Source organism: Ambystoma mexicanum, chromosome 1q, assembly GCF_040938575.1.
Source record: "Ambystoma mexicanum isolate Mex_15411 chromosome 1q, UKY_AmexF1_1, whole genome shotgun sequence".
Taxonomy (NCBI): Eukaryota; Metazoa; Chordata; class Amphibia; order Caudata; family Ambystomatidae; genus Ambystoma; species Ambystoma mexicanum.
In genome coordinates, this window is record NC_090922.1 from 1,368,995,665 (window position 1) to 1,369,022,151 (window position 26,487).

The following is a 26,487-nucleotide window of genomic DNA, read 5'->3' on the forward strand; positions in this document are numbered from 1 at the left end:
GGGCATGACCTGTCCTCCATGATGGTTTGGGGAGTTCCACATGCATGGACATTGAACTCTTATCTAGTTCTGTTGTTGAAACATTTTGTTTGTAAAGTTTTTTCTTTACTGCTGTGGTTTCAGAGTAAAGATGGAAATGCATAATATGAAGCCTCCTGTCATGCCATAGAATTGATTCCTAACGTACAGCTTGCAAACTGTGCACTGTGCAATTTGCAGACGGCAACATTCCGAGGCACTCCCACGAAGACCGGCTGAAGAAGAGTGCCACTGTTATGACGTACCACGTAAATGCATCTCTGCAAAAGATATTGTAGATTCTGTTTCCTTAATGCCAATTTCCCTTTTTTAGAAACACAATCTTTCTGTTTTGCCTAGTGCCGCCATCCTTGTAAAGCATTACACGAATGTTGCACCAATGCAAGTGTAAGTGTAATAAGGACACACGTGCATAACGCAATTCTTGCTATTGCGTGCACTGCGCTTGAACCGATGCACGTTTTCTGACCGTCTCACCCAATTTTCTGATACCAGGTGGAGCACGCACGAGACTCACATTCCTGTAAATATAGCACTAAACTGGCTCCAAAAGCTTTATATTCTGAGATGTTTTTTGTCAGGCGGGAAACGTTTCATATGTTTTTCCCGAATACCCAATGGACGCACACTTACGAAGCAGCTGTGGGGAGACCTGGAGGGCAGGCACCGTTGAGATGCCGGCGCATTTCTGGCCTGAAAGCCGTGCGCCCCACGTTCTATACATGCACGGGATGAATTACAGCTGAGGGCTGAGGCAGCACAAAACCGAGAGGCAAACTTCACAGCTTTGCGTTTTCTACAGCAAACAGGCTACCGGTCCTCTCAAACAAACAGTTTATCATAATTAATCCCACCTGACTTGCCGCGAGCTTAGTTGGTATTCACGCGCGCTTTTGTAATGCACATCTTTCTTTGCAAGCCTCTTATTGGTGCAGCTTTGGTTACAAATTGTCTCATGAATTTGAAGTAGTGCTGAACAGAGTTGCAAGCGTCGATCTGGATAGTCACCGCTGGGTGCTTGAGATTTGCATTATAAACTCATCAGCAGTTCCGCCATGGTCAGCTACATTGGGTGATTCACTTGTTATGTAAATATATATGTGTATTGTTAAGGCATGTTAAGTATCACTGTTATGGTAGTATGTCAAATAGATACACATGTATAGGGAAATTCCAAGTTTTGCTCAAGTGCACAGCCCAGTCGCTGGATGGATTTGTGCCAAATAAGAAACCAGTCGGGCACAAAGCGTAAAATGGAAATCCTTTGTTGGTTAGGTTTAAACATGCCCAGTATGTTTTTTTGTTTTGTTTTTTTTTTTTGTAGCATAGAGTAGGCTGTCCCTGAACCAAACATTAGTTATAGCTCCATTGATGCATTGCTGGTGTCACACTTTTTAATTTCTGGAAATTTGCCATTACGCGTGTCGAGAATCAAGTCCTCCAATCAATATTGGAAAGTGCCTAAAATGATATAAGGGGTGTAAGTAGGGCAGTTTTAAGGCCGGGGAGCGAGTGGGCAGGATAAGAAAGCAGGATTTGTGAAGGTTTGGGGCTGAGGACAGTGAGCCTCATTACAACTCTGGTGGTAGCCAAACCACCGGAGTGGCATCCGGGACCGGCACCCGCAAATGGATAATTACCGGGTCATGCTGACCTTGGCGGACACGATAATTCATCCAACTAGTTGTGCTCGCGGGTGCCGCACTGCCAGCCAGATCCAACTTGAAAAATGAAAAACATGCAAACGGTGAGTGAATAAGACTAAAGAATGTGGCAAAAGGATGCTTTTTTAAATTTATTTTTTGTGTTTGTATTTGTTTATTATTTATATCGTGCACCGAACCCTGGGGTAGGTGGGCGCTTGAGAAACTTGTGAGTTACATACATGTGAGGCAATATACATACAATAACAGGTCAATAGTAAAGCATACGGAGGGAGTTGGTTACAGATGGGTCTGGTGAGAATAGTAATTTGTACAGTGTCCAGATAAAAAGAAATTGGTAGCAGGTGGGATGACAACAAAAGCTAATTATACAGTATCAAATAGGAGGTCAATTAGGAGAAAGTGCAAAAGGTGGTGATGTAGAAGTGCTGTGAGGTGGCCGGGTATGGAGGGTGTCACGTTAATGTAGAGGCTTAATATTGAGCCATTTAGTAAATAATGCATATGTAGTAAATAACGGAGAGTAACAGGGGAGGAGGGATAAAATATAATACAAGAGTAAGAGTGTAATATATATGTATATGAGGAAAAATATATTGACTTGAGTGAGGTCAAGCAATATATGAGGAAAATAGTCATGAGTGTAGCCACGCTATGAGGATAAGCCCTGTTCCTAGGCTTTAAAGAGCGCTAGCAGAAGCTTTTGATTCAGAATCCCTTATGTGGGACATATAGAAGACAAACTTGTTTAAAGACTTTCTTAAAGGAATTGGTTTACGTTCCAATCGGAGAAGATTATTAGAGGGCAAGACGAGTCTTATGAGAAGATTGTGAGTAGAACCGTACGTATATGTCTGTCTGTTTTGTTTTATGTGGTTGTAAGGTGTGATGATGTCAGAGTTGAAAAAATAAATGTTTTAAGCAAATAGAGCAAATGTGAAGTTAAGACGCGAAAAGTGATTATTTTAAGATGAAACTTTGATGGTTGTTTTTAGCAAGATTAAAGTAAAAAAAAATGCATTTTGACGGGATTGGAGCTTGTGACGATTGGTGGTCGCTCATAAGTGTATGTTGATTGAAACAAAAACTGAAAACTGTAACTAAAGCATAAGCGAAGTAGTAGCAAAAAAGAAAAGTAAAAGTTAGAAATGGAAGATGTTACACCTTTAGTGCATCTTTGCAAACAGCTACCAAAGCATATGCTTAAACTTAAACAATGCAGTGCAGAATGGGTTAAAGGGACCGCAGACAAACTGTTATTGCCATGGCCACAAAGAGGATCATTATCGAGAGTAGCTTTGCAGCATATGACGACATATTTGCATGCTGCGTATACAGGTAAAAAGTTAGAAAAGCGCCTATCGGGTCTAGAACTTTGAAAAATGTATGAACATGTGAAGGAGAAGGAGCCTGGATTGGATAATCAATATATGCAAAGAGGGGGGTGAAGAGCCTTCTGCTCCGCCAGCCCCATTTGAAATGAAAGACAAAAGTAAGAAAGACAAAGGGTTATACCCAATAAGGGAACTTAAAGCAGCAACTTGATATAGCAATCCGTCATACGAGTCACCTACCCAAAGTAGTGACTGGGGCCCAGAGAAAGATACTGAGAAAGATATAACCTCCAAAGTCTCGAGGGACAAGGATAGACGTGATAAGGAGAGAAGTGATCAAGCAAGCACATCTCTAGACATAAGGAGAGAAATAAAGAGATGGAAGGGAGATAAGAACAAAACTCATGAGATAGCACTTGTACAGAACGAATGGTTTGGAGGACAGATTTTACTTAAACTCAATGGTAAAGGCATTGAAGATGCAAAAAAAAGGGGGGATCAAGACGAACAAGACAGAAAAGACAAAGAGAGGGAGGAATGATTGAGAGATGAAGCATCAGAAACAAAAAGATAGACAAAGACAAGAACAGTTGAGCAAGCTAAAAGGCAAGAGAAACCAGAAGAGCAAAGAATACGTGATAATAAAAGCAGAGCAGCTGTCGAACAGGAAAGACTGAGAGATGAAATAATAGAAGATGATGAACAGGAAAGGATAAGGGAGAAAAGAATACAGAGACAAAGAGATGAGGAAATCCAAAGGGCATATGAACGAAGGGATATGAATAAGAAAGAGGAAGATGGAGTAAGAGAAGAGGTGAGAAAGCGCAGAGAAGTCGATGACAACATGGAACACAAAAGGAGACAGAGAGCATGCAATCTTCAGTATTTTGAAAGACAAGTAAGAAAACCCAATCCATGGGTAGCATGGGAAGACATAGAGGAATTCTTTCCTGAGTCTGAAACATTACCAGGCACATCTAGAATAAACCTAGAAGACGAGTTTGACTCTCAAAGCATTTGGGAAACGATTGATAAAGTATACCACGAAATGCAAGCCCAGAAAGAAGCACAAAGGAAGGGAAAAATAATCGCCTTCAAAGTACTCAGTTTTATGACACAGAGGAAACTTCCTGTAGTTTGAGGCACAAGGAGCTGTCTTTAGACATACTAACATTAAATAGAGATGATGATAAGAGGAGTTGCACGAGTTAGGCACAAGAAGTATCAGACAAAGAAAGGGAAACCTTCCAGAGGGAGGATAGGAGTGATACATGTGATCCAAAAGAATATCCGGCTTTGGATAAAGAAGTAAGGTGGTCAGATTTAAAGATACCTATGTCTAAGGCATCAGAGACACTGACACAGTCAGACTGACATAAGGGGCAACCCCATGGTCAGAGGGGGGAGTCTACACCTTATGTAAGCAGGCTAAGATCATTGCCATGTAGACGGCGATGCAGGTATATTACTTCAGCGGTAGATAGACAAATGATGAGAGATGAGAATGAGTTTGGAGCATCACAGTTCCCTTTGTTGGAAAAGAGAGGGACCAGGACACAGTACATACCATGACCCCAGATGGACAGGGAGGAAAACTTAAAATGTAAACTCCCGAATTTAACCTCCGGGGCTGGAAAATAGATACATGATTTAGAAAATATGATGGGAGGGAATACATGAGCAATAGGGGATATTAAATGTCTTCTAATCACTTGGTGAGAGAGCTGATGACGTATGGTCAAGAGCTGGTTACCCTGGTGTGATGGAGCACTGCTTAAGAATTTGCACAAGATCAAACAATGAATCAGAAAGTCCTAAGAGTGCAGCAAGGCTTGCAATCGCAATAAGTGACAGATATTCAACCGCAAGGACAATCGCAGCAATCTCCTATGCAACTTCAGCAGAACACGAACACAGAACAACCGATGATGCATATAATAGGAAATGTCACTGTTGATGGAAGAAATCCATTCACGAGTGATGGAGTGATATTGTACCTGAAAAAGGACAGCTCGCTAGGAGACCTGATGTGTTCAGTTCTACCTATTATGCCGAATCCTTATGAGGAAACTAGGGTAGATGTAACTATAGGTGGGAAAGCTTTTTCGTACTTAGTGGACATGGGTGCAACACGCTTGTGTATACGGGAGGGTAAATTCTCAATGTCTGGCGATGAGAAGAATACTCAGGGCTTTACAGGAGCAACGAGTAGAGTTCCTTTTACAGAAGAATTACCAGTCTCCATAGGAGAATGTGATATGAAGGTGCCATATTATTTGAGGCAAACACCTGTCAACATATTAGGACGAGATTGAATGACAAAAATGAATATGACCATTTAATTTACAGACAAAGGCATAGTATGCTCAAAACTGGGAATAAATTACTTAAACGTGTGTGAAATGATTAGGGCATACTTAGGGCAAGTAGCACCTAGAGCAATATTGCTTGTACCCGAAGTGTTCCATTATGGAATACACATCCTGTTAACATATTTAGGCCACAGATACATATGAATGAAGAAGCAGGACACATTTTTCCTTTAGACATAGAAGCAGCTATAGTCCGAGATAACATGGCTTTGCTTGATGCTTGATGCAACTGATAAAGGTGGACGATGGAGCACAATAATTGCCATTGAGGAAGGCTGCAGAGTGACTGACGTCACTGATGAGGATTTGTTTGGAGATGAGATATATCTGATGATGTTGTAATATTTTAAATGTGCATTACTTATTGTGCAAAGATGATTAAGAGAGAAGTTCAGCAGAGAATGATGTTAGCAAAGAAGCATCCTGAATATTTCGTTGAAGTCATGGCGAAAGTGCCAATTTCATTATGGATCAATGGCCCCTATGATGTAGGCTTACAGAAAGGAGTTGGGGAAGTGAAGATTAAATTGAAACCAGGAGCAATTTTACCTCGAGCATGGCAGTATCCCATGTCTCGAGAGGCAGATGAGGGAATTTTCAAAACAATTTCCGCCATGATGGACCAAGGTATCTTAGTGGCATCAGAGTCACCATGTAATACTGCGATTTACCCAATGAAAAAAGGGAAAGGGGGTTGGTGTTTTTAGTACAGGATCTAAGAGCAATAAATAAGATTGTAGAGGCTGAGTTCCCTTTAGTCTCTAGTCCATCCACAATTCTATGTAATATACCTGTTGATGCACAATATTACAGTGATTGACTTGCATTTTTCTGAATCCCACTGCACAAAGACTCACATTGTTTACTTTTAGACAAACACGATTAAAAAGCACAAGGTTGCCCCAGTGATACTGTGAGTCCCCATCAATTTTTATCAGAGTCCTCCAGGTGGATTTGAGCAATATTGCTTTAGAAAGCGTTGTATTGCAATACGTAGATGACATTTTAGTTTGCATCAACACAGAGGAAGAGTGCAGACGCGATTCTGTTCAGCTGATGATTATACTTGCTGACAAAGGATATAAGGTTGACAAAGAAAAGTTACAATATTGTCAACAAGAAGTGTTGTACATAGGCCAATTGATTTCACGTGAGGAAATGAAGGTCACCCCAGAAAGAGCTGAGGCTATTTTAAAAACAGCTAAGCCACACACGATAATAATTTAGAATTTATATAGTGGTACGAACCCTCAGGCATCTGAGAGCTGCTTTTTATTACCCACAGTGTGCGGTGCTCATTTATCAACCTCGGAAGGATGAAAGGCTGAGTTTGGCCCTAGAATTAGAGTTTTCTAGGATTATGTAATTATGTCAGAGCATGGGTCTTTGAATACAGCTCGTATACCAGGCCACTCTTACAGGCCTTGAAGAAAGCCCAGGAAACACAGAATAAAAAAATCATGTGGACTGAGGCAATGGAAGAAAGGTTTGATGAATTGAAAAAAGCAATATGCAAGGCCCCAATTCTAGGGATCCCCAATTCCGCAGAGGAATTATTTTTATTCTCGCACACAGATGGTACTTTTATGACAGCAGTACTTACAAAGAGAACTACATTGGGGTACAAACCTCTTGCATATTACAGTGGAATTTTTCACTCAGTAATGAGAGGTCACGTTCCATGTGAACAAAGTTTGGCAGCCGCCACGTTCACCATAGAAAAGGCCACAAAGAAAGTGATGGGATGTCCCATGACGTTATTTGTTGAACATGCATTATATGCAATTTTAGAAAAACCGAAAGGCACATTAACTCCAGTGATTAAAATAGTTCAGTGTAAAATAGTTAATCCAGCTATGTTTATAGCTTAGCCTATTACCGAAGGAGAGCCTATATACGATTGTGCGAACTATAAAGAGTTCTGTGATGAGCTTCCTAGAGTAAAGGAAAATGCGCTCGTAGGGGGAGAGATTGTCTTAATTGATGGATCTTCAAGAATCAATCAAAATAATGGGCAAAGATATACAGGTGCTACAGTAGTGAAACATCTATCAAATGGAGTATTTCGAGTGCTCATTAGTACTCGATTGCCATCACATTATTCAGCACAAGCTGCAGAATTATTGGCGTTAATACTCGCTATCGAGAATCACGCAGATCAGGACGCTGGAAAAGGAGGGGCTACGTCCGAGCTGAAGGCACGCCCGTACAGCACACAGCTTTATTGAACAGGCTCATTAAGGCACTACAACTCCCAGTGGGCATAGCAGTCATTAAATGTGCAGCTCACATTAAAGGGACAGATTTGATCTCGCGGGGAAATCAAGCAGCAGACGCTGAAGCCAAGCGCACAGCATATACAGATATAGGAATGATGAATATCCAAATCATTGAGGTGAATGAAAGAATGAATGTGATGACAATTGCAGATGAGGGATACAATCACCTGCCTAAAACACAAATAGTGGAGCTTCAAGGAGAGGCACCGCAAGAGGAAAAGAATTTGTGGAAACAAAGAGGGTGTACTTTTAACCCCTCCGAAGCATTGTGGTGAACGAACAACACTGGTAAACCAGTAATGCCTATTTCCTTATTAAGGGTAGCGCTGGAACAGCTACACTACCCCGCGCATACAACTTGGGAGAATTTTGCTGTAATCATTGCTGAAGATTGGTTTGTACCAACCATAAAGAAGCATGTTGCATTTTTTATGGTAAATTGCATTATATGCCAATAATTTACAGCTGGGCATACACTGCACATAGTGAGGGGGATCATCCCAAAACCAAATGGCCCTTTTTTGCACTTGCATATCAACTATGTCGACAATGGATATAGATACCTATGAGTTGTAGTATGTCCTTTCTTGAGATGGATAGAGGCAGGTCCATGTAGGCACCCACTCTAGTTGTGCAGCTAGGTTCTTAGTGCATAAAGGGTTTCCTAGATGGCATGTGTCTGAATTGATGAGATCAGATAATGGACCTCACTTTGTCAATACAGTTTTGGAGCAGATCACTTTGTTACTTGGTATGAAACACACATTTTCTTTGGCTTATCATCTGCAAGGAAATGGTATCTGTGAAAAGCTGAATGGCCTGTTAAAAGAAAGAATAGCTAAATTGAAGTTTACTTTGAAAAAAGGGTGGTTGACCTGTCTATTACTGGCATTGTATGCATTAAGGAACCAACCAGGTTGTGACCACCATCTTATGCCTCACAAAATCATAACAGGAAGGAGAATTAGAACTCCTTTAATGCCTCCATCCCGAGTTAGAAGTGATGCTCAGCCAAAGTCATAAATCTTAGGACATGAACTTCAAAACTATTTGAGCTGTTTAACATCTAATTTTTCTATAATTTCAGGACAGTTGCAGAGACATGGGTGTAGGGCAGTACAGAACACAGAAGGAGATGCTTCAACAATCCAAACTCCTGAATTTCTACGTCCAAGAATCTACCCAGGAGATGAAGTCCTGATTTGAAACCACACAAGGAAAAATTGTGTCAAGCCCCATTTCAATGGTCCATGCACCGTTGAGGATGTGACACCATCTGCTGTTAAATTGTAGGGTAGGCAAGCTTGGATCTTCCTGGGAGATATCAAGATCTACACCGGAATGGCCCCCTCTGCTTCCACCCCACCGCAAAGAAGCTACAAACATCGGGGAAGAACCAGAGCATGTGCAGGCGAAATCCATGATGAGGAAGACGAACGCATAACCTGTCGAGTGGAAAGCTTGAAGAACTCTTTTATTGGACTACTGTTTAAGTTGGACACTCTCCTTTTGAGCTATAATTAAAGGGGAAAAGGACACATTCGAACACTTTGTGCATCCTAGTTGAAGAGTACAAGAAGATCTGTATGTTTAACAAACCACAGCAGTTATAGATAAGAATAAGGATATGCCAAATTTTGATCGTGGACACAGCAATTGGAAAAATACAGAGCTCTTGTTCAGTGTTACTCATGGTGTTGCCCAGTAATGACCTTTCCAGGGTTGTGCTTACATATCTTGAGTGGGTGTTTGTATCCTACATTGGTGGGGGAAACTTGTTGCATTGCAGATTTTATTGGTAATCCTGACAACGGAAAGATCATTAGAAGATTGCTCATAATCATCACTGAAGAGTTTTTTTTAATTGACTGAGTTCAGTGAGGAAAGCACAAATGCCCTTATCAACAGACGCAGCACATATACTGGTCAGTGTGGTGTTCTTTAGTCTAATTGAGGAATACCTGCATCTTGTTGTAAGACACACAGACGCTGTAACTTTCCTTTGAGATGCAAGAAATACTGCACATTTTAATGTGATCCTGGAACGAATCATAATCCAGGTGGTGATCTATTTTGAAAGAAATCACAGAGCTGTGTAGAAACCTTCCTGCAAGGGACAGATCGAGGAAGTGATAAAGCTAAAAATCTTTGTTCATGCTGACACGGAAGCTACAATGTCATCTGGAGTGAAGCACATTTGAGGCATCAATTGGGAACTGGTCAATGAAGCAAAGTTAAGCTCATGGAAATTATCTTTTTTACGATAAAGGAACATTTGCACCATGACTGGTGAAGGAACTTGTCCAGAAAGCAGCTAGTTGATCGAGGACAAATGCTGAAGAAGACAACAGCTTCCAGAAGCAATCTCAAAAATGCTGTGTTATTGTTTTTCCTTATTTAGCATCAAATGATCGAGATGGGAAACCAAAATAGCTACATTGTATTGCCCTGAGAGGACAGACGTACATACTGTCCCAGAAGCAGATGCTGCAGACTTACTTATCACTGCATTATCTACACATGTATTATATTCATATTCATATTTCTTACACTGACAGTACGAACTGCTTTTTATATAGGAGCACATGATGCAAGGACACCTGTATATGTGTCTGAGCAGAAGGAACATGTAAGCGTGGCAACTACAAAGCAGCCAAGACCATACATAGTCATTCCTGTCCCTAGAAAAAATGGTCAGATAGATACCTGAGCTCGAAATGGATGTTATTAGTAATGCATCACACATAGCACTTGCCTCAAAAACTGTTGTTGAATGCCAGAGACAGGGTCAGCAGAACAAGCAAGATAAGGGGTTGATAAAGACTGAACTTACACAAGTAATGACTACCTATACACCTGGTCTTGTGTCAATAATCCCAGAACCAACCTCTAGGAGAAGAGGGTTATTTGAACAAATAATGATGAACGGTTTCATGCCTAAAGGGGCTGCTAAAAAAATGGGGAAAGATGAACTTTCACAGACACAAGAAGCACCTGCAAGTGTATCTCGTCCACTAATGGATGTTCCTGCAAACAAACAAGCCAGGAAAAGCTATACCAATGCTTTCAAAGACGCAGTAATAAAAAAAACTACATGAGGAGTTTGAGAATCAAAAGAAGCACCCCAGAAGATAATTATGAACTGAAGCACACTTGGGAAACAACATATGCTACCAACACATGAAAGAAGTTGGAAGAAGGACGTCAGATGAAGAATGCTTCGTATGTGCATTCCTAGTATACAGCATGGGGTAGTCGAAAATCTTCATAGCAATTTAAATTGATGTCCTGACAGCTCATTGCCTTTCACACATAGCACTTTGTAAAACCAGAGGCCAGTTTATGGGTCAAGATGCTTCTCTTAAATGGGCAACTGAAAAGACAGATCCAGATGAAGACGACTATGTTCAAGATATAAAAACAAAGAAAAGAGCCCATACTAAGAATTGTGTGATCAGATATGAGAAACCTGGAGTTAAAGGGGCTGGCATACGATGGGAAGAAAACAAAAAACTTGATATCACAGGAAAATCTGCAGAAGGCACTCGAAGATGGAAGAGCAGAGTTCAAATGCACATTTTGTGAACAGTACTGTCACCAGACGGATGGGAAAAAGGAGGGTTGATCTGGAGACTGGGTAATAATGGATTACTACCAACCAACAATCGAGAATGTGCAAATGTTGTGCAAACCATTATGGCCAAAACTTGCTTAACTACTGACATGGGTCGAAGACAGAGGAGGAGCCCTGCAGATAATGCCTTTGGAAAGTTCTAAATTATACTTCAGGAACAATGGTACAAGAAAAATGGTGGAAAATCAGAACTGTGAACGAATCTTCGATGTGATGAAGATTGGAACAGCAGTGATTATGGATCATTATTGGGCTTGTGGATCAAAAGACTATATCAGACTGCCAAAAGATTGGGGAGGAATTTGCACATTTCTGAATGTCCATGTTCCTGCATTAGTGATTTCTAAAGGTGACCTGAACATTGATAGTTTCCCGAAAGCAAATGCTCATCTAAGAACAAAGAGATCTATAGAACTGATAAATTGAATGAAAAGAGAGAACTGCTTCTCTGCCAAATAAATAGAAGCCTTTGATGCAATCGCGTATGAACACCGGCTGTTCAGCCAGACCGCATCAGCGTGCACAATGATTTTCATGCCGAGAATCCAGGTTGGAGCAAATACCAAATGGCTGCAGATAACCAGATGGGAGTTGCTGCAGACAATTAACACAACTATAAAATGATTCAATGTAATAAGAGAAGAACTGAGAGCTGTAAGACTAATGGCTCTCCACGGCCATGGATGGAGGTGTTTGTGCAAAAATCAGAGAATCATGTTGCACATGTATATCTTCTCATGATGACGAGAACGGAACCTTGACAGAGGCCATAGACATGCTGATGAAACTCCATGGCCAGATGATAGAAGAGGTAGAAGATATTGCCGATGACAGCTGGATTGGATCACTTTTCTCATAGGTTCCACAATGGATGGTAGATATGTTATTATTAGTGACACTTGAATTCTGTGTGATCAAGAAAATATTCACACAATGCAAGAAGACAGCAAAGAAAGGCATAGGGATTAATATGATGATCCATGTTGAACTACGATGGAAGCCTAAGGACCTAAATGATGAAGATGTGGGAAGATGGATCTACTGCAGTACAAGTGGACAGTGCATGCTTATGACATGGAACAAGGATGACCATGTGAAAACTGCATGATGCTTGAAGGGAGTCATAAAAATATGGATCCCCAAGAAATATTTCTTCAGAACAGGATGTCTAGATATCACAGATGATATGAAAGTGTAAATAAATCACCCAAAGGGGGGAATGTAGAGGAGGAGCCAAGTATCCCGCTCCACCAGCCCCACCTACATTACCTGAAACGTATTAACCAAAGTATGTGACGTATACTGCACCGATAAACCAACAAGGAGAAGAGCAAGGGCTCTCTGCAGTACCCATAAGAATAACGATACCTAAGAAAATATGGGATATGAAGTTAACATTGAGGAAACCATACCTACCTCCAAGACAATATGATGGTCATTTGAATGAGATTCCTGAAGAAGCAAAGAAACTAAAAGGCAAGGATGAATCTTGACGTCATACAAAGATGAATCAACCCCATCTAGGTAATAACCAGACCAGAGAGGCAGACGATTTATAAAGAACAAAGAAATACCAAGGATCAAGTGACATCTTGGGATCAAGATGTAGAGACTTATGCCACAAACATGATGAAGATAGTTAGTTTAAACGTGTACAGATGTAATGAAACACAATCAGCAAAGCAATCATGAAGCTAGCCAAATGCTTTTAAATAGTTAGATTGTAGCAAGCGCCAAAATATACATATATACCTCATAGATACATATAGATTAAGAGAATGAATTTTCCACTAAGTATAAATTGGGCCTGAACAACGAAGAAGGCCTAAATTCAGTGTTGCAATTACAAAAGCAAATTGAATTGAACAGAATATATTTCAGCTAAAGGAGTTGGCTGAGCCAAGATCTTATCAGAACTGGAATTGGCTGACGTTGGATACAATTAACGTGAAAAAACAGAAGCTCCTGTTCAAGAAGTTCAAGCAGAGCAAAAGAGTTGGCTGAGCCAAGGTCTTATCAGAACTGGAATTGGCTGACTTTGGATACAATTAACGTGAAAGAACAGAAGCTCCTGTTCAAGAAGTTCAAGCAGAGCAAAAGACGCCAGAGGACTATTGAAGAATAAAATCAAATAAATGAAAATGCTCAATTTGTGGTGTCCAGTCACGTGATCGAAGAAAGTTGGACGGATGAGAAGGTCACACCTACGCACGGAAGCCAGATAGTACTCATACTCCTTAAAAAGTCCCAGAGAACAGTGGAGACTCAAGGCCAACTTCAAAGTACTAATTGACACTGGACTGTTGAGGTGATGATGGATCACATTTTTAATTGGTGGGAAGCTGGTATCAAAACACGCTTACCCGGACTTGGTTGGTCTGCATGCTGAAAAATTACTGAAGGGGGTTAGGAGTCAACCAATTGTAGAGGACAACGTAGTTGGGGGTCCTATAGTTTGTGGAGCCAATGGGAGGTTGGTCATTTATTGACGTTCATAGTGGCCATTTTGAAGGGAGGGCTTAGTTGCCCCACCTGATGTTAACTATCCAATTATCTTTCTCCTTTACTCCATACAGATATAATACCTATGCTTAATTATTCACTTAGAACCAATCCCGTTTCCCGATAAGTTTGAGTAGTTTGCCACATAGGGTGATGTTGGTAATGACGCAGGTCTAAACATCAGTAGTGATGCATTTGGTCTATAAAGATGCTGTTTTCATGAAATTATTGAGAGTCAGAGTATCGAGCAATTGCTGATGTTCGTTGTGCTCCCCATTTTATAGACTTGTTAATAAAATGGACTCACTTTTGCCAAACTATTTGTGTCAACTTGATTATTGATGTATGATTAAAATCTGCATCCCCATCCATCTCCAGGGTATTTCTACTCATCTTAAAGGGCTGGAAGCCTCCATTTCAATCCCACTATCACCATCATACTCTTCCTCATTACAGTACCCCACTACCACCAACGTATTCTTCCTCGTCTCTGTCCCACACTATCACCACCTCACTCCTCCACATCGAAGTACCCCACTACCACCACTTCACTTTTCCTCGACACAGTACCCCACTACCAGCAACTTACTATTCCTCGTCACACTACCGTAATACCACCACCTCACTCTTCCTCAGCTCAGTCCCCCTCTACCACCATCTCACTCTTCCCCGTAACTGTCCCCAAATATCATCTCAATCTTCCTAATTACAGTCCCTCACTGCCACCATGTCACTCATTTTCCTCTCACTACCCCAACACCACCAACTTACTTTACTTTACAAATTTCTAACACGCTCCTCAGAATTCAGAGGCACATAGGCGTCACAAGGACTAACAGTCAAACATAGAAACATGGAGCTCAGTTTATGGGGAATTGGGGGGCATGGTTATCATAGAGGCAGCTAGCAGGTTACTTGAAAAGATATGCTTTAAATGTTTTCTCAAAGTTTTCAACTAGATTGACCTTTCTCATTTCCTCTGGCAGATAGTTCCAGGCCTTCAGGGCTGCTTTGTAAAAAGCACTCTGTTTAACCTGTGAGAGTGTGCATTTCGGCTCATTGAGCTGTAGTGTGCCACTTGATCTGAGCATTCTTGTATTCAACTTCACATTCAGCTCCCTTGAAAGATGTACAGGTCCTGTGTGTGTGATTCACTTGTGTGTCATAACAAGTACACAACATTGTACCCTATCTTCAATGGGTAACCAATGTAAGTCTCTTCTTGCTTTGGTTACATGGTCAGATCTCCTTAGCCCTGTGATGGCTCTGACTGTGCTGTTCTGTATGACCTGTAGTCTTACAAACTCTGTCTTGTTGATGCCCAAAAGAAGACTGTCACGGTAATCCATCTTAGATCCAATAATCACTCTAGCAATGATTTTGCAGTTGGCTTTTGAAATAAAGGGACGGATCTGTGTAAGTAATTTCAGATGGTATGCAGATGAGACTACCAAGTGGTTCACTTGTGCTCTCATGTTAAGATGATGATCCAGTACAATGACTAATGATTTCACTTGTGTTTTCACTCTTCCTCTACACAGTCCTCAGCTACCACTGTACAGTACCCCATTTTCAACAACTGCCTCTTCCTCATCACACTCTTGAACTATCACGGCCTCACTCTTCCTCATTGCAGTCCCCCACTACACACAGCTTACTATTCTTTGTCACAGTACCCCAAAGGTTTTCACTAGCATTACCTCTCATCCCACTTCCTCATCCCAGTCCCTAATTAGTACTCATACCTAAACAAAGAAAATTCTGATCACACAGACTGCGCTCTATCGTCCTTTCATCTTTACAACTTTGTCTAAAATAATTCTGACAGGAGTCAAGGTAAGTGTATATATACTGGTTGTAGTATTACTTCATTCAGTAAGTTCTCTACTTATTCCTGTATTGAGATTCATACAGGTGTACAACATTCACATTTTGGTCTTGATAAAGTACACAGTAATATGCCGTGTAAACTAACACAACAACCTGCCGTATTATTTCATTCAACTTGTTACTATACGGATTCCTGTATGGAGATTCATACAGGTGTGCAACATTCACATTTGGTCAGGGTACGGTGCACAATAATATGCCAATGTAGGATAACACAACAAGCTCTTATTTTGCAAATCAGGTTGAAATCTAAGGCATGTTGCCTTTTCTTTTTGCTTATACTTTTAGCCACAGTCAAAACATAAGTACAATCTGAGCGTTTAAGAAAATAGACGTCCAGCACCTCATGCAACCAGAAAAACTACAATTTCATAGCGTCATATGTAACTGAATACCTTACTTTACTTTCCTACTACAACCAAGAACTGCTGTCTTCCAAATGACATATAAAATAATTGCAATAGTACATGTTTGTTCCTTGTTTGGTTTAAATTAATTATAAACTAGTGCCAATTCGGGGTATGCAATGTTGCTGAAATTATATTCGGAGTCATGCTACATTTGACATTTTTTTAAATTTTGTTTTGTCTTTTTCTGTTTCCCTTCCCCCTCCCCAACTGCCTTTTTTCTCCCAATCCTCCACTTTAGGCAAAATAAACATTTACTTGTACATCACTAAGCAAATAATAAATCTTGGTTATATAAATTAGCGTTTATGTCACTTGGTTCTATGCCCTGAAGATGACCTTTGTTAGGGTCGAAACACGTGTTGGCAGGTCGTTGTGTTAACCTACACTGGCACTTTATTGTGCACTTTATCTTGGGCAGTTTGTTGTGTTATCCTACATTGGCATATTATTGTGCACCGTACCCTGACCAAATGTGAATGTTGCACACCTGTATGAATCTCACTGCAGGAATCAGTATAGTAACAAGTTGAATTAAATAATACGGCAGGTTGTTGTGTTATTTTACACTGGCATATTACTGTGCACTTTATCCTGACCAAAATGTGAATGTTGTACACCTGTATGAATCTCAATACAGGAATAAGTAGAGCACTTAGTTGAATGAAATAATACTACAACCAGTATATATACACTTACCGTGATTCCTGTCTGAATTATTTTTAGACAAAGTTATAAAGATGAAAGGATGATAGAGCGCAGTCTGTGTGATCAGAATTTTCATTGTTTTGCTTATCATATAGGCGATAGTGGAAAATCGCCTTACTGACCACACGGCTGCAGCCAACTTTGCTTACCATGCGCACCTAACGTACCTCCCTTTTGGCGTGCGCATACCCACCCAGGGGATACTTCTGTTTCCACAACATCACTATAAGTACTCATACCTATTCCAGCATCTCCCTCTTCCTTATCCCAGTTCCCAATGGTAATCTTACCTTTAACCCCACATCCCTTTTCCTCGATTCAGTACATAATAGCAATATTTCCTTTACTCCCATGTTCCTCATCTCCATCACTGTTCCCAACTACCTTAACTCAATTTTCCTTGTCACAGTTCTCAATTACCCCACCTCACTCTTCCTTGAAGTAAAATGACTGATATGCAAATGGTTATTTCTCTTCTGTGAAGGGTGTAGCGAGCTAAAATGTGAGCTAAAACGTGGTTGTAGAAATTCCATAGAACAGGGTATTTGACCTAAGCTCGTTCCGCTCGTTCTCAGTAGAGGAACCTCCACACTCCTTCATAATATTGTAAAACTTGGGGCTTCACCCTAAGTAACCCAGGGTAATCCAGACGTGGCCTCTTGCTCACTGTGCCTTAGAGAGACTCAGCTCCACCTCCCTGAGGAGGTCCAACAATGCCAAAACACGTGTCTGGGGTTGCTGATGGCACTCTTGTTCAGAGGAGAATTGCCTAGCATTTTGGTTCTGGACTTCCCTTGTGGGTGGGACAAAGACTGATATGCAAATGGTTATTTCTCTTCTGTGAATGATGCAGTGAGCTCAAACATGGTTGTAGACCCTCCTGAGTGGAATAAATTCCATAGAACAGAGTATTTGACATGTACTTGTTCTCAGTAGAGGGACTCCTATAATCCTTTGTAAAACAGTCCCCAACAACACAACTTCAGTCTTCCTTGTCATACTAATCCCAACTTGTTTGTCCTTGTCATAGTACATCATTACTAATCCCTTCTTATCTAGTGGACAAAAAAAGATGAATTACTTGATAAACACTATGTTGCATAGGTGACGAAAAGATAATGATATAACATGATGTGACATTGGTTATGTTATCAGAAAGAAAGACAGAATTGCAGCTGGTGGGAGATATAGTATAACAAAACCCTATAAAGTCAGTGATAAAACATTATTAAAGGGATATTTAAAGGTGAATAAGTTCAGTGTAAACGAAACCTTGAAATTCAGTAAAAATAAAATGATAGTAGAAGGTAAGGTGCTGATTTAATGCAACAAAACCTATGACATTCTGTAATGTTAGAAGTTATGCCACCTTAACAATGAGGACCCCATTGTGCATGCATTAAGCACAGTGTTGACATCACACATTACATCACTGATAACATGACACCTGACATCTCTTAGGACATGTCAGATGCAATCAGTGATGGCATCAAAGTAAAAATTGGATAGGACACCACCTATGACCTGGTAAGTAACAGCCATTGGGAAACATTTTGGACTGTATTCGAAGATACAGCACACATGTAATATACCCTGTGATTTAGGAAGATCAGAACACATTTGCCAAACATTGTAAATAAGGTTGGGGAACTACAGAACATTGGTCTTGCTCATAGCAATGTACATTTTCAGATTCAATACAGTGGTAGTCTGCAACCTTTGGAACACTAGATTTTTTATATTACAACTTCCACTATCCCTAGCCCTCACAGGCAATGGTGAAGGATCATAGGAGTCATAGTCCAAAACATGTAGTGGAATGCCAGCTTCAAACAGAGTACTAAAACGAATACAACCTTTGTCCTTCCAGTACATTAGCTACTTTAGTCCTGATAACCATGTGACCTCACAATATTTATTTATTTATTAACATTTATAGAGCACGCAGCAGCCCTTAGGCATCGTGGCACTGTTACAATGTTCCTCATTATCCTCGGCTCCACCCCCAACCTAAACAAACTGGATCACATCTACACCAGCTTCATCATAGATGGCAACTCTACCAAGGTAGCCAAGGAAGTTAAAACTCTAGAAATCTATCTAGACTCCTCCCTCTCCTTCCGCAAACAGGTTAGCTCCATTGCTTCCTCCACAGCCTACTTATGTAAGCTAATAAGAGCAGTCAAACCCTTCATATCCACCCACAGCTGTACCACCTTAGCCATGGCCCTTATACTATCAAAACTGGACTATTGTAATGCCCTTTATGTAGGAGCCAACAAATATGTTACAAATAAAATCCAGACTCTGCAAAACAATGCTCACAGAGCAGCGCTGAGCATCCACAAGAGAGAACACATTTCCAACATCAGGAGAGCCCATAATTGGCTCACCACCACCAACAAAATCCTGCTTAAAATAGCCTCCTTAACTCTAAATGCCTCAACAATGCAGCCCCTGTTACTTAGTCGACAGAATAAAAAGATACACCCCTAATCGACCTACCAGAACCGCCAATGTCAACTTGCTCTCAGTCCCCAGGTTGAAACGAACCAAAATGGGTGGCAACAGCTTCCAGGTGAAAGCAGCCCAACACTAGAACTCCCTGCCACCCTCCTTAAGGACTCCTCAAACATACCCCCACTTTAGACGCAACTACATTCAGTGGATATGATATGATATGATAGTTTATTTATATAGCGCCTATACACAAAGTGTTTCAAAGCGCTTCAAGGGAAGGGAGGGAACAAGGGAAAATACAATGACATTCTTACAGACATCAACAGTAAGAATGTGAAATTAACTATCGTACTCGGCCTGACGACCTTTCAGTGCAAGAGCTAAGAAATAGATAAGGGATGGAGGGGGAGAGTGGGAAGGAAATCGGAACAGACAGGCGACTACCATACTAGGCCTGATGACATCTCTGGTAGAGCCGGAGAAAAAACAAAAGGTGAGGGAGAGGGGTGCAGAAAGGGAGGGGAGGCACAAAACAAGTGACTATCGTACTAAGCCTGACAACGTTTCAGATAGTGCTGAAGGAAGGGCGGGCAGTAAGGGGATGGGGAGCCACAGACGAGGTTGCTATCATACTAGGTCCAGGGACAATTCTGATAGAGTAAGTGCAGAGAAGAAAGTAAGGGGAGGAGATAAGAAAAGGGAGAAAGGGAGAGGAGAGAACAGAGAGTAATCAGTCAAAAAGAGTGGAGAAGCAAGAGGGGAGAGCGACTACAACTGCAGAAGTCAGTAGTAACACATAATGTTGCAAGCCAGGATACAAGATGAAGATGGGAACAGCATGATTCAGGGTCACCATGAGTACAAGATGCAAAGGAAGTCCGGCATGAGAGTTGAGAAAGGGTAACGCACAGTGAATTAGTGAAGTCCATAAAAGTAAAATCCAGCATTGGCCACAAGACGGTGTTGGTGAAACAAGTATGTAGCAGGACAGACTCATGTGTCGGGAAAGGGGGGAGCAAAATGGAACATCACGGGGGACCAGAGAGGGTGGGGATGACCTGTGGGCACAGAGGGTGTAAAAAAATGTGGTGCATGCTTACCTGCTGACTTAGCTTGCTAAGTGCAGAAAAAGGGCGGCAACCAGGAAGGCACCAGGTGGGCGGGGCTTAGGCCAGGTGACCTAGATCCACTTACACCTGCTCCCCAGCTGCAAATGAAGAGGCTGGAGGGCTCCTTAAGTAGGGAAAAGAGCGGCAAGCTGAAAGGCACCAGGTGGGCGGGGCTTGCTAAGTGGTAAAAAAGGGCGTCAAGTAGGAAGGCACAGGTGGGCGGGGTTTGCTAAGTGGTGAAAAAGGGTGGCAACCAGGCAGGCAACAGGTGGGCGGTTCTTAGGCCAGGTGACCTAGATCCACTTACAACTGCTCCGCAGCTGCCGCTGGATAAAGAGCAACTACCGATAACTCACCTTGCCTGCCCATGTATACTTTGTAAATATGCATTTTTGTAACTGTTCGTCATATTCGTTCTGTTTATCTTGTCGCAACTGCTTTAACCTATGTACACACTGTAATTATTGTACAGCACTGTAACCAAGCTGAGAATAACCTTGCTGTTCCTGCGCCCTTATACCTTCGGGTCTGGCGCGCAATATAAATGAATAAACAAACAAACAAACAAACAGAGAAGAGACTTGCTGCTTACAAGGACGAGGAGAGCATAATGGCTACAGGCCACAGCTTAGCTAAGTGGTTACAGGGTAGCTTCGCTTGAGGTTACAAGATATAGTATTCATGGTGGTTACAATGGTTACAGTGGATATTAGTAGCATGTTTATCTCACATTGGAAACAGTAGGTGTTGAAAACATACGTGGCTTTGTGTTTACTAGGACAACAGAGGGGTATAGTAAGATTTAGCTAGGAGCGCAAAGCAGTAGTAGTTAGAGTTTTGTGAAAGATGAGGAGGGATGGTTCTGCTCTAAGCTTACTGGTGAGAGCCTTCCATAGTTTGGGAGCTGTGTGGGGGAAGGCTAGGCCACCGGCATTGGCTCTTTTGATGAGTGGAACTTCCAGTTGGTTTGCATGTTGACTTCTTTTGGGGCGAGTAGAGCTGACTCAGTTGATAGTGTCGGTTAGATAGGTTGGTGCAGTGCGATTCAAGCATTTGTGTGTGGTGGTTAGGATTTTGAATTTGACCCGTTCTTTAACTTGTAGCCAGTGAGCAGCTTGCCTGGCTTGGGTGATGTGCACTCTTTTGGGAATGCTGAGTGCTGCATGCAGTGCATTGTTCTGCACTATTTGGAGCCTGTTAATGTTTTTGGCTGAACTGCCTGCAAGGATGCATTGCAGTAGTCCAACTTAGCTCCGATAGTGGCACCTGTGATGGAGAGGCAGTTTTGGGGGGAGAGGAAATGTTTGATGGCATTGATGAGTTTGGTGGTGTGGGCTGAGGTAATGGTGCTGACCTGTCGTGTCATAGAGAGGGTCGAGTCTAAGTAAACTCCTAGGGTCTTCATGGAGGAAGAAACAGGGATGATGGTGTTGTCGATAGTGAAGTTGTCATATTTTTTGTTGAGTTTGGGTAAGATTTCTTTAGGAACCAAGAGTATGATCTCGGTTTTGTCCCTGTTAAGGCATAGACCATTTATTGGCATCCAAGTTTGTATGGTGGTATAAATTTGGAGGAGGGCTGCTGTGTCTTGGTCGTAGTCACCAGAGAGGGGAAGCAATACTTGTGTGTCGTTGGCATAGTTTTATTATGCTATGTCTAACGAGTCAAGTAGGTCAAACAGTGGCTTGATAAACAAGTTGTAGAGGGTGGGGGCTGTGCAAGATCCTTGTAGTACTCTGCAGCGAATTGTGTCGGGGACAGCATTGGCCTGGTTGGAGTAAACCTTCATGGCTTTACCTTCTAGGAAGTAGGTTATCCATGAATTTGCTTCTGTGGAGAAGTGAGCTTCATTGGAGAGATGGGAGGTCAGACTGTTGTGATCCATAAGATCAAACGCGGTGGAGAGATCTAGGAGAAGTAGGAGGGCTGGTTTGCCCATGTCTATGATGTTAGTGATTTGGGTTTTGAGATCTAGTAGGGCGGTTTTCATGGCGTGACCTTTCCGGAAGCCAGATTGTATATTAACCAAAATTGTGTTGGTTTCCAGATAGTGTTAGATTTGGGAGTGGGCAGCTTTGTCAAGGATTTTGAGGAGCAAGGGGACTGTTGGTGATGGGATGGTAGTTGTTGGGGCATGAGGGATCAAGGGTGGGCTTCTTTATGAGAGGGCAGACTCAAGCTTCTTTTAGGCTTTGTGGTACAATGCCTGAGGAGAAGGAGGCATTAATGAATGCAGTGATGATAGGGGTAAGAGTGTCAGCACCCTCTTTGATGATGTGTTGGAGGAGGTTGAGGACTTCCTTTTCTAAGACTTCTCTGAATGAAAAGAATGGGGGTAATGCTTTGCATTGAGAATGGATTTTTCATTGAAGAAGTTTAATTTTGTTGAGGAGGGTTGGTTGAATGCTGGAGCACCAGGCTTCGTCTTTAGATATTTTCTCTGGTTTAGTGGGGGGGGTAGTGAGATCGTTGAAAATAGCAAACATTTCTTTGGATTCGGAGTTGGCATTGATTATTCTGAGATTAAAAGATTCTGATTTGGCTGTAAAAATTGCTTTTTTATACGTGGTGGCGCAGGTTTTGAATTCAGTCAGGGTGGAGAGGGAAGGCGATGATTGCCACTTTGCTAGGGCGAGGCGTTTGTTCTTGCGTACAGCTGCTAGGTCTTCAGTAAACCAGGAGTTAGTCTGCATGGATTTTTATTTCTTTCTTATCCTCTAGCGGAGCTGTGGTGTCAATGGCTTTGGTGAGAGTAAGGGAATAGATGTTAGCGAGAACCGTAGTGTTGTTGGAAAATTGATGTTTGAATTCAGGAATTTCAAGAAAGGGGAGGAGATTGCCTCTGGTGAGCTTTTTGGAACATCTTACTTTGGCTGGAGGGGCATACAAGAGTACTTTAGTAGTGGGTTTGGTTGGTATAGTAAATTGTATTCAGTGGTGGTCTGTCCACGGGAGGGCTGTATTTTCGGTGATGGCCACTGTGCAGTTGTGGTTAGCGATCCAGTCAATGGAGCAAACTTTGCAGTGTGTAGGTTCTGGGACTTAATGGGTGAAACCTAGATCATTGAGGTCTTTGGCGAATGATGCTGCTGATTTTTCCTTGGCATCATGCAGGCCTATATTGAAGTCTCCGAGTAGGAGGGATTTAGCAGAGCCTTTTAGGTCGTTTCCAAGAATTTGAAGGAGGTGTTTTTGAAGTCAGGGGCTGTGCCAGGTGGGCTGTAGGTGGTAATGATATTTATAGTACAGTTGGGGGAGAGCGAGAGCCTAGCATAAATACGGTCTGCATTGTTTTCCCATTGTTGGTTGCAGAGTCTACTGGATAGGGATTCTTTCACGATGAGAGCTACACCTCTACCTTTGGAAGTCTTGCGGTGCTGTCTAAGAATGGTGTTGCTGGCTCGTAGTGCGAGAGAGATGGCTGGACCTGACGCTTCACGTAGCCAGGTTTTTGTGACTGCTAGCAGATTGAGATCTAGGGAGCTAATGAGGTAATTGATCTCTAGGGCGTGTACATGGAGAGAGCGGGTGTTGGTCAGAGCACATTTGAGAGCAGTGGCACGTCTGGGTTTGCTGATGGTAGGGGTGGGCGAGATAATGTCAGTGGTGAGCTTATGGTTCATAGAGGTGGACAGGAGGTGCAGGCCTAGATAGGGAGAAGAGTTGGTAGGTTTGAAAGTGGTTTTCGGTCGAGGGGGGGCTGATGTGCCGGGGGTACGGGAGCTGAGTCTGAGGTTTCTAAGGTGAGTGGTGAGTGGGATGTGGGGGAGTGTGCTAGGATCTGTACAGGCCCTAAGCCTGGATAGTCTCGTGGTTAGGATGGGAGCGTGAGTAGGTTTGACATGGATTCTGCTGTGGAGTGAAGCTTGTGTGTGTGTTGACCAGGATTGGGGCTGTGGAGTTGTAAGTGTAGTGTATGAGTGAGTATCGGGCATGGTGTGAATGAGCCAGTGTGTGGTTAAGAGGAGTGTTTGTGTGAGGAGGAGGAGCCGATTGGTGGTGGGATGTGGTGTTCGGAATGAGCGCGAGAGAGCTGGGGTGTGGATTGGGTGGTGATACATTTGTAAGAGGAGGGCGTGCAATTGAGGTAGTTGCAATCAATGGAGATACCGTCACAAAGTATCTTGCAGATTGGGAGCAATATACGACTGACACAGGTTGCGTAGTATGAAACGTGCTGGGTGGTTAACGGTGGAGATTGCGGAGCACAGATTGCAGTCACAGGGGCAGTAGGGATCAGTTGGGGGCAATATTGAGCAACACAAATCAATTAGTAGGCACAAGGGAACAGTAGCATTCAATTGAGGGCAGTGATGAGCAGGGATAATCACTTGTGGGCAATGCTAGGCAACATAATCATTTTTAGACAGTATTGGGCAACAGTGATGCGTTTTCAGTAATAATGAGCAGCAATAATCAATTTTCAGACAATGTTGGGCAGCAATAATCAAATATGGGCAATGCCAAGCAGCACAATCAATTTTAGACAGTAATGGGCAATGGTAATCACATTTCTGGAAATAATCAACAGCAATAATTACTTTGCAGACAGTGGTGAGCCACAATAGTCAAATATGGGCACTGCTAAGTAGCAGTAATCAACTTTCGGCAATAACGAGCAGCAGTAGATACATTTGGGCACACAGAACAATGGTAGTCACTTGCGAGCAATGCTGAGAGGCGATAGTCAAGTGAGTGCACGGCAGGGTCTGATGAGTTTTCCTGTGGTTCTGCAATAATTAATTATGCTAGACATATAGTGTGGCCCAGTCTCCTTTGACAGGAAGTGGCCTAGTGCGGTTGTGGAGAGGTTTGAATGCGTCTCCAGATTGTGCATACAGACCGGAGAAAAACAGTGTTATTTTTTGCCATTGGACGAACTACGGCATGTAGGGATCATGGGATAAGCAGTTAGCAGCTGAATATGTTGCACATAGGGGGCTTGCTTACCGAACTGACAAGCTGTAGTGAGGTAGAGGGGCCCTGAATGCGCACCCTGGCGCAAACAGGGGCAAACAGGGCCTTAGTCTGGCCTTGCTTTGGTCGCCAGCTCCTTCTGCCTGCCGGCGGATATGCTGGCAAAATATTTGCCGCCGCATCGCAACCGACATTTTGGATTCGGAATACAAAGGAAATGCCATGGAAGTGAGCAATCTGCTTGAACGAAGGCGCATGAGGGTAAAATCAAGAGCAGGAAGGTAGATTTGAATTCTGCACGGTCATGCAGGCCTTCCCAGGTTGGGTGACTAGGTTTGCTTCTCTGGGGTCATCTATAGCCAGAGATCGTCGTGTCGATCAATGTTGGTGGGTGCTGGTGGGGGAGATGCTGGATCTAGGGGTTGGTGTGGGCTCCTGCTCTCTCCACCTCACAGAGGGAACTGATTATGTGCCAGGGCAAACAGGGCCTTTGTCTGGCCATGCTTTGGCCACCGCTCCTTCCATCTTCCGGCAGCTATGCTGGCAAAATATTTGTGGCCTTGTTGCTTAGCAACAAGGATGCGGATCCTCGTTATGGCGCTGCATCGCGCCCGCCATTTTGGATCCGGAATACAAAGGCAATGCAGTGGAAGCGAGTAATCTGCTCAAACAAAGGTGCATGAGGGTGAAATCAAGAGCAGAAAGGTAGGTTTGGATTCTGTACGGGCCGTGCAGGCCTTCCCAGGTCGGGTGACTGGGGTTGCTTCTCTGGGGTCGTCTATTGCCGGAGATTGTCATGTCCATCAATGCTGGTGGGTGCTGGTGGGGGAGATGCTGGCTCATGAGGTTGGTAGGGGGCGTGGCTTGGCGCCGATGGCGAGCGGTAGCTGATCCGCCGAGCTCCGGCCGAGACGCCGTTTCCTGATCCTTTTTCTCCGGCTCGCGTGCGACCCCGACTTCTGAAAAGGAACGAGCGGTTGGGCGAAGCAGCCCTGCACCTGAATAGTTGTTGGGCCCACCAAATTGGACCCCCCTGAGACTCCGGTGGCCCTGAATCGGTTCTCCCCCCCTCCCGTTCTTACTGGATCCAAGATGGCGCCCCGCACAGCATAGCGGTGCCTGCGAGGGGTACCCCCTCCCCCAACGGATTCCAGGGCCCGGCGGGGAGAGGC

General features: G+C 42.8%; 1 protein-coding gene across 1 annotated transcript in view; it reads left to right on the forward strand.

The window, feature by feature from the left end:
- Positions 1 to 26,487, forward strand: part of AGBL4 (AGBL carboxypeptidase 4) — a 2,799,905-nt gene that overhangs the window by 1,213,749 nt on the left and 1,559,669 nt on the right. The window lies entirely within an intron of this gene.